General features: G+C 41.7%; 2 long non-coding RNA genes across 2 annotated transcripts in view; one reads left to right on the forward strand and one right to left on the reverse strand.

Moving 5' to 3' along the window:
* Positions 1-14,236, reverse strand: part of LOC105879716 (uncharacterized) — a 33,894-nt gene that overhangs the window by 12,171 nt on the left and 7,487 nt on the right. The window lies entirely within an intron of this gene.
* Positions 12,390-14,236, forward strand: part of LOC142862391 (uncharacterized) — a 30,091-nt gene continuing 28,244 nt past the window's right edge. Inside the window, exons 1-2 of the long non-coding RNA XR_012913440.1 lie at positions 12,390-12,566; positions 12,800-12,903. This is a non-coding gene — a long non-coding RNA (uncharacterized LOC142862391). The remainder of the gene's footprint in view (positions 12,567-12,799; positions 12,904-14,236) is intronic.

A 14,236-nucleotide genomic window follows, 5' to 3' on the forward strand; every position in this document is an offset into this window, starting at 1 on the left:
CCCATTAGGCTCTGCCTCCTAACACCACCACCCTGGGGATCAAATTTCAACATGAGATTTAGTGGAGATAAATATCCAACTCATAGCTCTGATATATGCACCAAGTGCCAATCCAAGCACCTTATGTGCATTGTTGCATGTGTTCTCATAGCAATGCTACAAGATGGAAATTATTATCATCTCCATTTTAGGAATGAGGAAAGTGAGCCCTGGAGAGGTAAAGTAACTTGCTCAGAGTCACCTAGTTAGTAAGCAGCTGAGCTGGGTTCAGACCACATCCGTCTATTTCAACAGCCCATGTTTATGAACATTATATTACAGTGATCAGCAGTGGGAAGGTAGTGGGCTTTACAGTGTCTGGAAGCTTCCCTACCACCCACGACTCTCTTGATTCATTCTGCAAATAACTTGCTGAGTGCCTGCAACAGACCAAATTCCATGCTCTGCATGCAATACATAAGTAACGTGTTATAAAATTCCTTTGGAGATTGGCTGAGATGACAAATGAAGCATAAGTGCCTGTATCTTTATTACTCCACATCCTATGAAACAAGTCCATGCCAGCATGTGAAAATGAAAAAGTGCCATCAGATGGCCAGAAATTTTAAGTCAAAGCTGAAAGCAGAGGCCGGGCGCTGTGGCTCACGCCTGTAATCCTAGCTCTTGGGAGGCCGGGGCGGGCGGATTGCTCAAGGTCAGGAGTTCAAAACCAGCCTGAGCAAGAGCAAGACCCCGTCTCTACTATAAATAGAAAGAAATTAATTGGCCAACTGATATATATACAAAAAATTAGCCGGGCATGGTGGCGCATGCCTGTAGTCCCAGCTACTCGGGAGGCTGAGGCAGAAGGATCACTCGAGCCCAGGAGTTTGAGGTTGCTGTGAGCTAGGCTGACGCCACGGCACTCACTCTAGCCTGGACAACAAAGCGAGACTCTGTCTCAAAAAAAAAAAAAAAAAAAAAAGCTGAAAGCAGAGAAGAGGACAGCATACACACTACAGATAAACAAAACTGGAGGGAAACTTCACCTCAAAATAAGCAGGAGAACATACAGAAAAGGTAGGAATGCAGGAGTAGAGATTCCAAGCTCAGAGTCGAGGAGCACAAGAAGGAAGTGTGACCCCACGAGAATTTGTTGAGGTGATTAACTGGGGAGGTGGAATAAGCCAGTCCTTGTGTTAAGCATTGAGAAACTTACTAGGTAAAAGCATTGGCAAGTAAGATGCATTTAAGAAGTCCCACATTCAGGTGCATCATGGTGAAAATTGTTAACATCAAGAATAAAGGGAAAATCCTTAAAAACTACCAGGGAGAAGAAAAAGGTCACTTATAACTACTTTCCTTTATCTTCTTCCCACCTGTTTTTACTTTATTTTTCTTAAGAGATAGATAGGGTCTCACTATATTGCCCAGGCTAGATTCAAACTCCTGGGCTTGGGCAATCCTTCCACTTTAGCCTCCTGAGTAGCTGAAACTGCAGGCACACACCACTGTGCCCAGTTTGTTTTTACTTTTAATGGAGGAAATTTTAGAATTTGAATATGTATAAGCAGAGGATTAAAAAAAAGAGGTTAAAAATATAGGAGAATATCATTCACATAGCAAGATCTCTGCTGAAGTGGATTAGGTTGAGAAACTCTCCTCTTCCTCTAACACAGGGGAGAAAACCCTAAGAATGGGAGGAACAGCAGCTGAATTTGGGGGTGGCTGGGCAAGGAATGGATGGATATCATCCCCTGCTAGCCTCTGTTCTCTCTATTTTGAAAATTACTATGTGCCAGGCACTGTCCTTAACATTTAATTCCTCACTTCAATCTCAAAACAACCCTACACACACAGACTGGGGAAAAAAACATAGTGCCTATATCAAAGGAATAGTACCCAAAATATATAAAGAACTCCTATAAATCAACAATAAAAATCTAACAACTTAATTTCTTAAATGACCAAAAGACATGAACAAATAATTCATAAGGGAGGGTACACAAATGACCAATAAGCACGTGAAATGGTGCTCATCATTATTAGACATCAGGGCAATGCCAATTAAAACCACAATGAGATATTATTTCAAAACTATTAGGATGGCTACTGTCAAAAAGACTAACAACCCTAGATGTCAACAAAGATAGTGAGAAATTGGAACTCTCATACATAGCTGTGAGAATATAGAGTGGTACAAGAATTTTGAACAATTTGGAAGTCTCTTGTAAAGTTAAATCTACGTCTACTATATGGCTTAGCAATTTCGCGCCTAGGTATTCACCCAAGACAAATGAAAATATATACCTACAAAAAGATTTGCATGCAAATGTTCATAGCATCCTTATTCATAATAGTCCCAGATTAGAAGCAACCCAAATGTCCATCAACAAAAAGATGAATGAACAAACTGTATTGTGTCCACATAATGAAATACAGGTTGAATATCCCTTAACCAAAGTGCTTAGGACCAGAAGTGTTTTGGATTTTGGATCTTTTCAGATTTTGAAATATTTGCATTATACTTGCTGGTTCAGCATGCCTAATTTGAAAACCCCAAATCCAAAATGCTCCAACAAGCATTTCCTTTGATCATCATGTCAGTACTCAAAAAGTTTCAGATTTTGGAGTATTTCAGATTAGAGATGCTCACTCTGTACTACTCAGCAGTACAAAGTAAAAAAAAAAAAAAAAACTGGCCAGGCACGGTGGCTCATGCCTGTAATCTTAGCACTCTGGGAGGCTGAGGCAGGAGGATCACTCAAGATCAGGAGTTGGAAACCAGCCTAAGCAAGAGCGAGATCGTGTCTCTACTAAAGATAGAAAGAAAGTAATTGGCCAACTAAAAATATATAGAAAAAATTAGCCAGGCATGGTGGCACATGCCTGTAGTCCCAGCTACTTGGGAGGCTGAGGTGGGAGGATCGCTTGAGCCCAGGAGTTTGAGGTTGCTATGAGCTAGGCTGACACCATAGCACTCTAGCCCAGACAGCAGAATGAGACTCTGTCTCAAAAAAAAAAAAAAAAAAAAAAAAAAAAACTCACTGATACCTACAACAGCATGAATGAATCTCAAAAACATTATGTTTAACAAAAGAAGTTAATCCCCAAAGAGAACATACTGTATGACTACACTTACACAGTCTAGTCTTAGTTTAGGCTAAATGAATCTATGGAGATAGGAGATCTAGACTGACTAGAAAGAAGTACAAATGAATTTCAAGGAATGATGGAAATGCTTCGTACCTTATTTTGGGAGGGGGTTGTTACATAGACATATATGGCAGTCAAAACTCATCAAGCTGAACCTTAAGACCTATACATTTTATTCTATATAAATTATACTTTAATTTTTAAAATATGTTTTTTAAAAACCTACAAGTTGGGTTTTCCATTTTTACAGGTGAACTATCAAAGTTCAGAGAAGTCAAGATACCAGCCTGCCATCATACAGCAAGTAAGTAGGGTGGTAGAATCAGAATTTATGACCAGATCTGACTGATTCCAAAGCCCATGCTATACCTCACAAGCACTATATTAAACCATTCAAAAGCTCCTCTGCTAGGTCAACCAGGCAAGAAAAAGAAATAAAAGACATACATACTGGGAAGGAAGAACTGAAACTATCTCTGTTTGCAGATAACATAATCTCATATATAGAAAATTCTTAGGAATACACACAAAAAAACTACTAGAACTAATAAATTCAGTAAGGTTGCAGAATATATGAGCAATATACGAAAATTTTTTATACGTTAGCAATGACCAATCCAAAAAGGAAATTAAGAAGACAATTCCACTTAAAATAGCATCAAAAAGAATCGAGTACTTAGAAATAAAATTAACAATAAAAGTGCAAGACTTGTACACTGACTATTGCAAAACATTGTTGAAAGAGTTAAAGAAGACCTAACTATAATGAATGGAAAGATAGCCCATATTCATGGACCAGAAGGCTTAATATCGTTAAGGTGACAGTAATCCCCAAACTGATCTATACATTCAGCACAATCTTTATCAAAATCCCAACTGCCTTTTGTTGTTGTTTTTTTTTTTTACAGAAATTGACAAGCTGACCCTAAAGTTCCTATAGAAATCCAAGAAACTCAAAATAGCCAAAACAATTTTGAAAAAGAACAAAGTTGTCAGTCAGCATTTTTTCAGGAAAAAAAAAAAAAAGAACAAAGTTGGAGAACTCACACTTCTCCGTTTCAAACCTAGCACAGAGTTACAGTGTGAATGAAGACAGTGTGGAACTGGCATAAAAATAAACATACAGATAGATCAGTGGAATAGAATTGAGAGACGAGATAGAAGCACCTACTTACAGTGAATTGATTTGCAACAAGGATGCCAAGATAATTCAATTAGTAAAAAATGGTCTTTCAACAAACAGTGGGACAAATGGGTACCCATATGCAAAAGAATGAATTTGGACGCCTACCTCACACCATAAATGAAAATAAACTCAAAATAATTTTTACCTAAATGAATCATACCTAAATGAATACCTAAAAATTATACCCAAATGAATCATACCTAACTAAATCATACCTAAACTAAAACTATAAAACTTCTAGAAGAAAACACAGAAGTAAATCTTCATGACCTTGGCTTAGGCAGCGGTTTCTTAGGTATGACATCAAAAGCACAAATGAAAAGGGAAAAATAGATAAATTGGACATCAGCAAAGTTAAAAATTTTTTTGTCCTTCAACAGACACCACCAATAAAGTGAAACATCAACCCAGAGAATGGGAGATAATATTTGAAAATCATATATCTGGGTCTCCCCCTGCAATCCCTGGTAAACACTACCACCATTTGAGCGCCATAGTTTTAATCAGTTAGTACCAATTAGGGATGTGGCAAGCATTGTGGGGGGGAAAGGAATACCTCTAACCCTTTTTAGGGAGAGGCAAAGATACACAATGTCAAAAAAAAACAACTTTTTTCGGGTGGTGGGCAGGTGGGAGGGGGCGGGGGAAGGGTGTATACTTACATAATGGGTGCGGTGCACACCACTTTGGGGTTGGACACGCTTTAAGCTCTGGCACGGAGTGGGGAAGGGGTAGCAGGGGCAATATATGTAACCCCAACAATATTTGTACCCCCATAATATGATGAAATAAAAGGAAATAAAAGAAAGAAAATCATATATCTGATAAGGGCTTTGTATCCAGACTATATAAAGAAGGATTATAACTCAATAATAAAACAACAAATAACCTAATTTTAAAATGGGCAAGGGACTTGAGAATAGAATTTCTCCAAAGACATATAAATGGCTTGTAAGCATGTAAAAAGATATTCAACACCATTGGTCATTAGGAAATTGCAAATCAAAACCATAATGACATACCATTTCTACCACTAGGATTGCTAAAATATAAAAGACAGATAATTACAAGTGTTAGTAAGGATGTGAAGAAAGTAGAACTCTTGTACATTTCCAGGAGGACCTTAAAATGGTGTAGCTACTTTGGAAAATAGTTTGAAAGTTTCTCAAAAAGTTACTATGTGACCTAGCAATTGCACTCTTAGAGACAGACCTCCCCAAATTGGAAACTTATCTCCAGACCAAAACTTGCACACAAATGCACATGGCAGCATTATTCATAATAATAATAAGTCCAGAAATGGAAACAACCCCAATGTTGTTTCCACCAGCTGATAAATGGAAAAACCAAATCTATATCTACACAATAGATAATTATTCTTCCATAAAAAGGAATAAAGTATTGATAAATGTTGCAACATATATGAACCTTGAAAACAATGCTGAGTGAAAGAAACCAAACACAAAAACCCACTTGTTGTATGATTTCATTTATATGAAATGTCCAGAAGAGGCAAATCCTATTTTAAGACAGCAGATAGAGAAAGTAGACTAGTGGTTGCCAGAGGAGGGGAATATGGGGAGTGATTGCTAATGGAGATGGGGTTTCTTTATGGAGTGATAAAAATCTTCCGAAATTAGATAGCAGTGATGGCTGTACAACTCTGTGACTATACCAAAAATCATTAAGTCATTTAATTGTACACTTTAAACGGGTAGATTTTATATTACAGTATATGAATTATATCTCAATAAAGCTGTTATTTAAAAATTCACCTCCTGGAGAGGAGAGAGTGGGGATGGGATACTAAGTCCTAAGGCTGTGAAGTGAGTAATGAGGTTTGAAATTGATGGAGGTGGCTGTGTAATAGGATTGCTGAGCAGTGACGAGGCCCTTTCTAAGATACAAAGCCACAAAATTGTAATGGCACCCATGCATGGTTGGGCGCCTTTTACACCTGTGCATTCTAATGTATAGGTCACAAGCTCAGAGGTCCCAGGTGTTAGAGCAGGACCCCCGAGGTGGGTACCACGCCTGGCAGCTTTCAGTAGGAAGAGCTAGGGGATACCTGCTGGTGCTTCCCGCCCACATCCAGAACGATCTGGCCTTCGCACCTGACAAGAAGGAAGCCAGGGACTTGGCTCACTATTTCCCAAGTAGAATTTCTGGAACAAAAATATCTACTAAACCTGCTGCCTAAGCGTCAGGCCAGGGAAAGAATAAAAAAGTAAAAAGAAAAGGAAGGCATTTTCCTAGTAATTAAATCTGAATTATTCACAACCTGTTAGACACTTTTTTCCCCCTTCTGATGTAGAAGCACACATTTTCATTTCTCCCCTAAGTCCTTTGCAACCAAAGTTGAATTTTTGGCTGAAAGCCCTCACTTTCTATGGGGACCCAGAGTCCCAGGCCACACCTTCACCTGTGTCATCAACAGCCCCACCCCCAACTCAACCCCTGAGCTGCTCAAAGGGGCTGGTTTTACCTAATGCCTTAATCCTCCCCCCTCGATCAATTCCCCCAAGGCTAATATATTACGAAGGCTCTTTAAAATTGTTGCAGGTGGCCTAGTTTTAACTAAATGAGGCAAAGCAGGGAATTTATTGACCAAGATAATGAAACCAACTAAACCTGGAGAAGATTAGGATGCAGTTGCCTTTGGGGACAATATAACAAAAAACTCGGATGTTCCTGCTTCGTACATGACAACTCCCTTCCTCCCCAATCCCTCCCACCCTGCCCAACACAAACCATTCCCTGCTGGCTGGTACTTTCTTTTCCTCAGATCTGTTTTTCTCCATGAAGCTGGGAGCATGGCAGTCAATGGTGGCCAAGCTCACATCTCCTCCCATAGTTCTAATTCAGAAAGTCTCAAGGAAAGCTCTGATTTTCTGGCTGAGGTCATATGCCCTGTAACCAAAGGAACAGGGCATGTTGTGTTTGATAATCCCCATTAAAATCATGATGTTAGAATGGGAGCAGGAGTTCCTCTAAAGGAGAGAGGTGACATACCCCAGTGAGAAAGGAATCCAAGGCAAGCCAGGCTGCAAATGGGCACATCAGTGGGAGCCAGATTCCCACAGCCTGGTGGGAAGAGCTTAGGATCTGAACCCAGAACTGCTGGGTTTGAATGCTGCTCTGTCACTTACAAGCTATGCGATCTTGGGCTCAGTTTCCTTGTCTATAAAATGGGCATAATCCTTCAAGGGAGCAGAGAGAAACTCCATCTCTTGATGGGAAGAGCTGTGAAGTACTGTGGCTGGTTTTGAAATTTACCATAGTTGGAAGCAGCTAGAAGGGGCTGCATCAGGGTGTAGGTAGGGAAACTGGGCAGGAGAGGGAAATGGAGTGTTCCCTGGGAGTTAGGACTTAGACTGGCAGGCGTAAGAAATGGCATCTGGAGTATTCAACCTCTAAGTTAAGAACAAGAAAATGAGAAGGCATTGACCAGATGACAGAAGGGAGGAGAATGTTCTAGGCAGAGATAACAGCATACGGAGAAATGTAACAGTGGGGAAAACATAATGCACTGAGGGAGCTAAAAGGGATTCAGTGACATGCAACAGCTGGGTCCGAGAGGCAAGGAAAGACCCACTTCTCTCCCCCAGCAAGTAGCTCTTCCAAGTCACGCTAACCAATTAGGGCTTACCCTAGAAATCAATAGGGAGTCATAGATGGTTTCAAGTAGGGAAGGAACATGACCAAATTTGCAATTTATGCAAATGAGATACTACCATACACCCATTAAAACACCTAAAATCAAGGGAGGAGGGATGAGGAGGGGAGGGGTAAAAACCTACTTAACAGATACAATGAACACTGCTCTGCTGCTCCTGCCGTGCATGTCCCCCTTTGTGTCCCCCTGGGCCTCACGCTCCTACGTCTAAGACTAAACTCAATCTCCCAGTGCCCCTGACAGGCCAGCGAGGGAGCTGGGCCTTTCGCTGGGACGGAGGTTCTGGGGGCTGGAGCCTGGTTTGGGAGCTAAAGTTATCCTGTGGCCATAAGCAGAAAATGAAAGGTACCTGGAAAAAAGTTTATTTTGGACGTGGGGTGGGGTGGTAGCCTCATAACTCGAGGTTCAAAGAACAGGAGAAGGAAATCCATTTGGGGTCCAAGGGTGTTGGACCGATAGGCAAAGAAGCAGGCCGGGCGCTGTGGCTCACGCCTGTAATCCTAGCTCTTGGGAGGCCGAGGCGGGCGGATTGCTCAAGGTCAGGAGTTCAAAACCAGCCTGAGCAAGAGCGAGACCCCGTCTCTACTATAAATAGAAAGAAATTAATTGGCCAACTGATATATATATAAAAAATTAGCCGGGCATGGTGGCGCATGCCTGTAGTCCCAGCTACTCGGGAGGCTGAGGCAGGAGGATCGCTTGAGCCCAGGAGTTTGAGGTTGCTGTGGGCTAGGCTGACGCCACGGCACTCACTCTAGCCTGGACAACAAAGTGAGACTCTGTCTCAAAAAAAAAAAAAAAAAAAAAAAAAGAAGCAGGGTCATGGCCGTAAGTCAAGGATTTTCAGCCTCATCACAAATCACCGACCCTTCGTAAGTGCACAATAAATGCTTGTTGAAAGAAACGGAGGAACTTCAGAATGAGTCCGGAGCCACAGTGTGTAGAAGATGGCAGACTTGACATGAAAGAGCCAGGGGCATCTGCTCACCTAAGGGGTTCTCGGTTTTCACACACAGAATAATCTTCTGAGAATTCTTCAGCCATCTTGGCTTGCTCCTCTTCCCAGGTCACTGTGGGAGAACTCCTACCTCAGGGCCGTTGTATTTGCCATTCCCTCTGCCTGGAGCACTTTTCCCCACAAACGTTCAACATGGCTCACTCTATGTCACTCGCTCTCATGACTTCCTTCAGGTCTTTACTCAGATGTCATCGTCATACTTCTTATCCCCTTCCCTGGCTTTATTTTTCTCTCTAGCACTTATAACTAGCTAATATGCTATCTATTTTACTTAAATATTCTGTCTATTAGGGGTTTCTCCACTAGTTATAACCTTCATGCAAACAGGGATTTTTGTCTGTTTGGTTCCCTGGCCTATCCGGTGCCTAGAACAGTGCATGACAGATAGTAGGCACTCAATAAATGAATCGATTAAAATTGATTCGTTCAAAATTGCAGACTCTACCTCCAGAGAATATAACCCAACAGGCCTGGGAAGGGTCCGGTAATGTACATATTTACCAAGTGATTCTAAAGGAATTGGTGGGAGGCCCCACATGAAGAAACATTTCTTAGAGGTTTTATCTAGGTTTTATTTTATTTTTGAGACAGAGTCTTGCTCTGTCACCTAGGGTAGAGTGCCGTGACGTCAGCCTAGCTCACAGCAAACTTAAACTAGCTCAAACTCCTGAGCTCAAGCAATCCTCCTGCCTCGGCCTCTGGAGTAGCTGGGACTATAGGCATGCGCCACCATGCCCGGCTATGATATGATTCTCTCGAAAGACAGCAGGAGGCTGAGGACACAGGGGCTCAGGATCCTTACTGGTTTCTTTCCTGCACCAAGACACATCTCGTATCAGTGATTTGGCAGAGGGAAATGAGTGTGCACAGGAGGTAGGGATGTGGGTGGCCAGGACGCCTCCCTGGGACAGCCTAACTGAACTTCTGGGCAAAGTCCCATGGGCAGAAGCACAGTTCCTGCCACAGGAAAGGGACTTGGCGAAGTGGGAATCTGAGCTTAAGAGGGAGTTCAGGTAGCAACACCCAGCAGCACTCATTTTGGCCAAAGCCCTGCTTGGACAGCCAGGTTCAATGGTGCTGGTACATATTTAAACACCAGCTTTGAGGAGGGGAAAAAGGCATGCATACAGCTATGGGCAAATGTTTATTATAAATCATACTGATATCAAGAATGTGTATCACACACTTTACAAATAATAATAAAGTATAAAATACTCTTCACTTTAAATTATGCATAGCCAATGAATTCTTACAGGATGCTTTTGTTGAATTTAGCTGAACTCTTGTATCTGTAGCTAACCTATGGTTACAATTCAGTCATGATTTAGCAATGTTTTATGCTATCAGCAATGTAGCCACTATGCACATGACACACATTGACATTTAATCTGCATTATTAAAGTTTTCTCTATCACTTTCTAAAGTCTAGACATCTAACCAAAACAACAAGAACAACAAAAAAAAACAATACTAAGTCAGTCCCTGATTTGATGCACTGGCTGATTACCATGGTACAAATACTCAAGCATGGCTGATTTCAAACAACTAGTATAATGTTGCTGAATGCAGAGTTGCAAGTTGGAAAGAGGTGCTCAGAAGCACCCCATCACATGATATTTCCATAATATTTATGTGGATATAAACTAAATAATATATAGCATATATTTTATAGAGAGAGCGATATATATACATATATGTATTTATATACTTCAAGAGCATAGATAATAGCGAAATGATAGGGCTGTTCCTAAACCTAGATAATGACCATGAAGTTAGGGACCCAAAGAGCGGGTTCAAATATCAACTGACAGGTAAGAAGGGGGGCTTTACTCTACAAGAAATGTGTCATTTTCTTCAGGTGAAGTGGGAGGAATACTCAATAGAATTATTGCATACCCAAGAGTATTTTTAGGAACTGAAAAGTCCATTTTGCTCTAAAATTCAGGTTTTCTCAGGAGCACATAGGTGGTAAGATGGTTTCAGACACTGGTCTCTGGAGAACAAAAATTTGCCCAGAATTCAGAAGAATGACAGAAATTTAAGGATGAATAGCAGCAGCCTGACAAACAAATTTTAATATTGGAGTCAAGACAGGAATGGTGGGAGCAAGGATGAAGGAAGGGGAAGGCACTTGGATCTACAAAGAGTGTCCCTGGTAAGGGAGAAAGGAGACAATGTACCCAACCAATTCCACTTGAAATAAGCATAAGGATGCAAATTGGCCAAGGGGTCAACAAAAAAAATAGGTAAATAAAACTGTAAAACTTTTTTAAATTAAAAAAGAAATAACCATAATGACACATCAGAGAGGATAGACCTAGAACTCCAGAGGAAGTAGCTTTGGGTTCTGCCAAGAGAATGATGGTGGTGAAAAAAGAATGCTTTTAGAACTACCAGAATAGGTAAGGTTTACCCAAGAGTTACAAAGCTGAAGGATATGCAGACAGCCCTAGGTAGAGGTCTATGTGGCAAGGAACTGAGAGCTCCTGCCAACAGCCAGCACTAACTTGCCAGATATATGAGTGAGGTGCGCCATCTTGGAAGTGCATCCTCCAGCCCCAGTCAAGCTTTCAGATGACTACAACCTTTCTGCTGCCATCTCAGCTGCAACTTCTGCAGGGCAGTTCTCTAGGTGGCCTTGGACCAAGCCAGTACTCTCCCCTTTCTTGCCTGTACTCAAGAATACTGTAGCATATGCTAGGAATGCAACATCCTGAAATAGGGAGAGACTGGCAGAAATAGCCTGGGGTCTGTGCCAGTCCCCACCACCCCTGGATTAGGGTGTCCTTCAGTGCTTTAGCCTGGCAATTCCAGTGACCTCATGGTATAAAACTCAGGGTGGGCTGCTTTGGGGGGTCCCTCTGCTGTGGTGCAAGTGGGGCATGCTCAGATGAGACTCCTTCCACTGCAGGCAGCTTTCCAGAGCACTAAGGGGACCAGCTTGCAACGAATCCCAGGCATCTGTTGTCCCTTGCTGCCTCTCTGTGAGTAATAAACCAGTTTTATGTAACTTGTTGCATATGAGTTGTTCTGTCTCACCAGACTCAAGACAAGTTGGTAACCAGGATACAATAAACCTGCTTCACGACCTCATGAGATCCCCCATGCCAGGACCATGCAGCTAGTCTGATCCTGAATCCCTGACTCACAGACACTATGAGATAATAAATGTTTAATTTTTTTTTTTTAAGCTATGGAAAAGCAGGACTGGCGAATATACTGTTTTTCCCTGGCTCCTCAGGTCACAGCAGCCTCAGGCTAGAGAATGGTTGGAGGGGAGGAGGGTTTCTGGCTTGGATAACTATAGAAACAGGGAGGGGCCTTTGAAGCAGAACACAGAGGCCCAGTGAGTTCTAGGGTTGGAAACAGTCGCATCCAGCCTACTGGGGATCTTGATGAGAATGGAGAAGTAAAGCGAGTTACAAGTTTAAGATTGGGAGTTTGGGGAGAGCAAATCCAGGAAATTTTACGGAAAGATTAACATTTACAAATGCAGGGTGTCCTGGGCACAAGAGAGGGTACAGAGTATATCTCAAGCACCCCTCCATGAGGTAAGCCACATGGTTGGGAGACCATTTTCCCCTAGAACTGTGTCCTCCTTACCCTTTTATAGTGCGTTGTCTCTGTTGAGTTCTCTCTTTCCTCTGTTCTGCCTCTTCTCTACGGTGGGTGCATGGCTGGTAATTTGCAGTGGGCTCTGGGAACACTACTTTGGTCTGCGAGATGGTGGGAGTAGATGGGTACCTACATTGTGAACTGCCAAGGAGATCTCATGTGTTTCTAGGGTATGTGTGTGCTCTGGACCAGACTGTAGACCGTGATGTCTCATTGCTTTGTCCACCCTCCCAACCTGTGCCGTGCAACATAGTAACCCCCAACTGGAAGCAGGTATGTAGATTGAAATGAACTGAAATTGAATTTAATTTATTGAATAAAATTAAGTTTTTCAGCCATCACCAGTCGGTTTGCCCAAATTGTGCAGAAAGGAGGACAGTAGGCCATCCCCTGGGAGAATGACTGAAGCAGCAAAGGACTTGTTATTAAAGCAGATTGAAGGGCCAGCAGGGGAAGGTTGTTAACCCATTGTGAGGTCTGTTGGTGCTAAAAATAACAGATCATATGTCCCAAAAGTGAAATTTATTTATTTGGAATTCAGAAATTCCAGGTTGTATCACATCAGTTATTCAATAAATGTGAATTCTCCAACTCTTAAAAAAAAAAAAAAAAAAAAAAAAAAAAAAAAATTAAGTTTTTCAGTCTCACTAGCTACATTTCAAGTGCTCCATATTACTCCTGCTCAATGTTCTATGTCAGTGTTTTTCCATCTCTTTTTCACTTTTTTTCCCACTGCAAGAAGCCTTTTTAGATATTTTTTTCTAATCACCATACCCCATGAAATTTTAATAGCACAGATGTACTGCATATGTCTTCATGTACTGTATGTATATCATTGCTTCATACATAATAAACTAGTAAGATTTTTTTGCCCCACCCCAACCAGGAACCACTTTTTGCCCCCTTGGAGGCAGCATGTCACCCCCATTAAAAATGCATGTGCCATAGGAATCAGAGCTGAGATTAGGGTGAGTCAAGGGAGGCACCCAAGGCTCAAAATTTAAGGAGACACTCACTCCCAGTGTTGTGCAAATGGAGGGTTGGCACCTGAAAATAAGAGCCTCTTTAAATTTTTTACCCTACTGCATCACCTTAGTCCCTGTCCTGATAGGAGCTATCACTACAGAAAATTTGACTGGATTAGAATTTTGGAAAAGTGGAAACAAGAGAGACTTGGAATTGGACAAAATCCATTTGGAAGAGCTATGGGTTAGTCCAGGAACATGCCCAGGCCATAGGACAGTTCTCAACTCTGGCTGCCCATTAAAATCAGCTGATGAGCTTTGAAACTCCTGATACCTGGGCCCTACCCCAGGCCAATGGAGCCTGAATCTCTAGGGGTGGAGTCCAATGGGGGCCCTTTTTGAAGCTCCCAGATGATTCTAATTTGCAGCCTGGGCTGAGAATCCGAAGCTCTGAGTGTGGAAGAAAAAATCCAAGTTCCAGCCAGTGAATACATCTGGGGAGATCCTCCTCGCTGTATTTAAGAGGCAAAAGTGGAAAGGGAGTTTTAATTGTTCTATGGGAACAAAAGATTAAATTGATAAAGGAAACTTGTAGTGTGAAAACATAGAGTAGTGCCATGTCTAGGGAATTTTATGACTCA

Source organism: Microcebus murinus, chromosome 19, assembly GCF_040939455.1.
Source record: "Microcebus murinus isolate Inina chromosome 19, M.murinus_Inina_mat1.0, whole genome shotgun sequence".
NCBI classification, from domain to species: Eukaryota; Metazoa; Chordata; class Mammalia; order Primates; family Cheirogaleidae; genus Microcebus; species Microcebus murinus.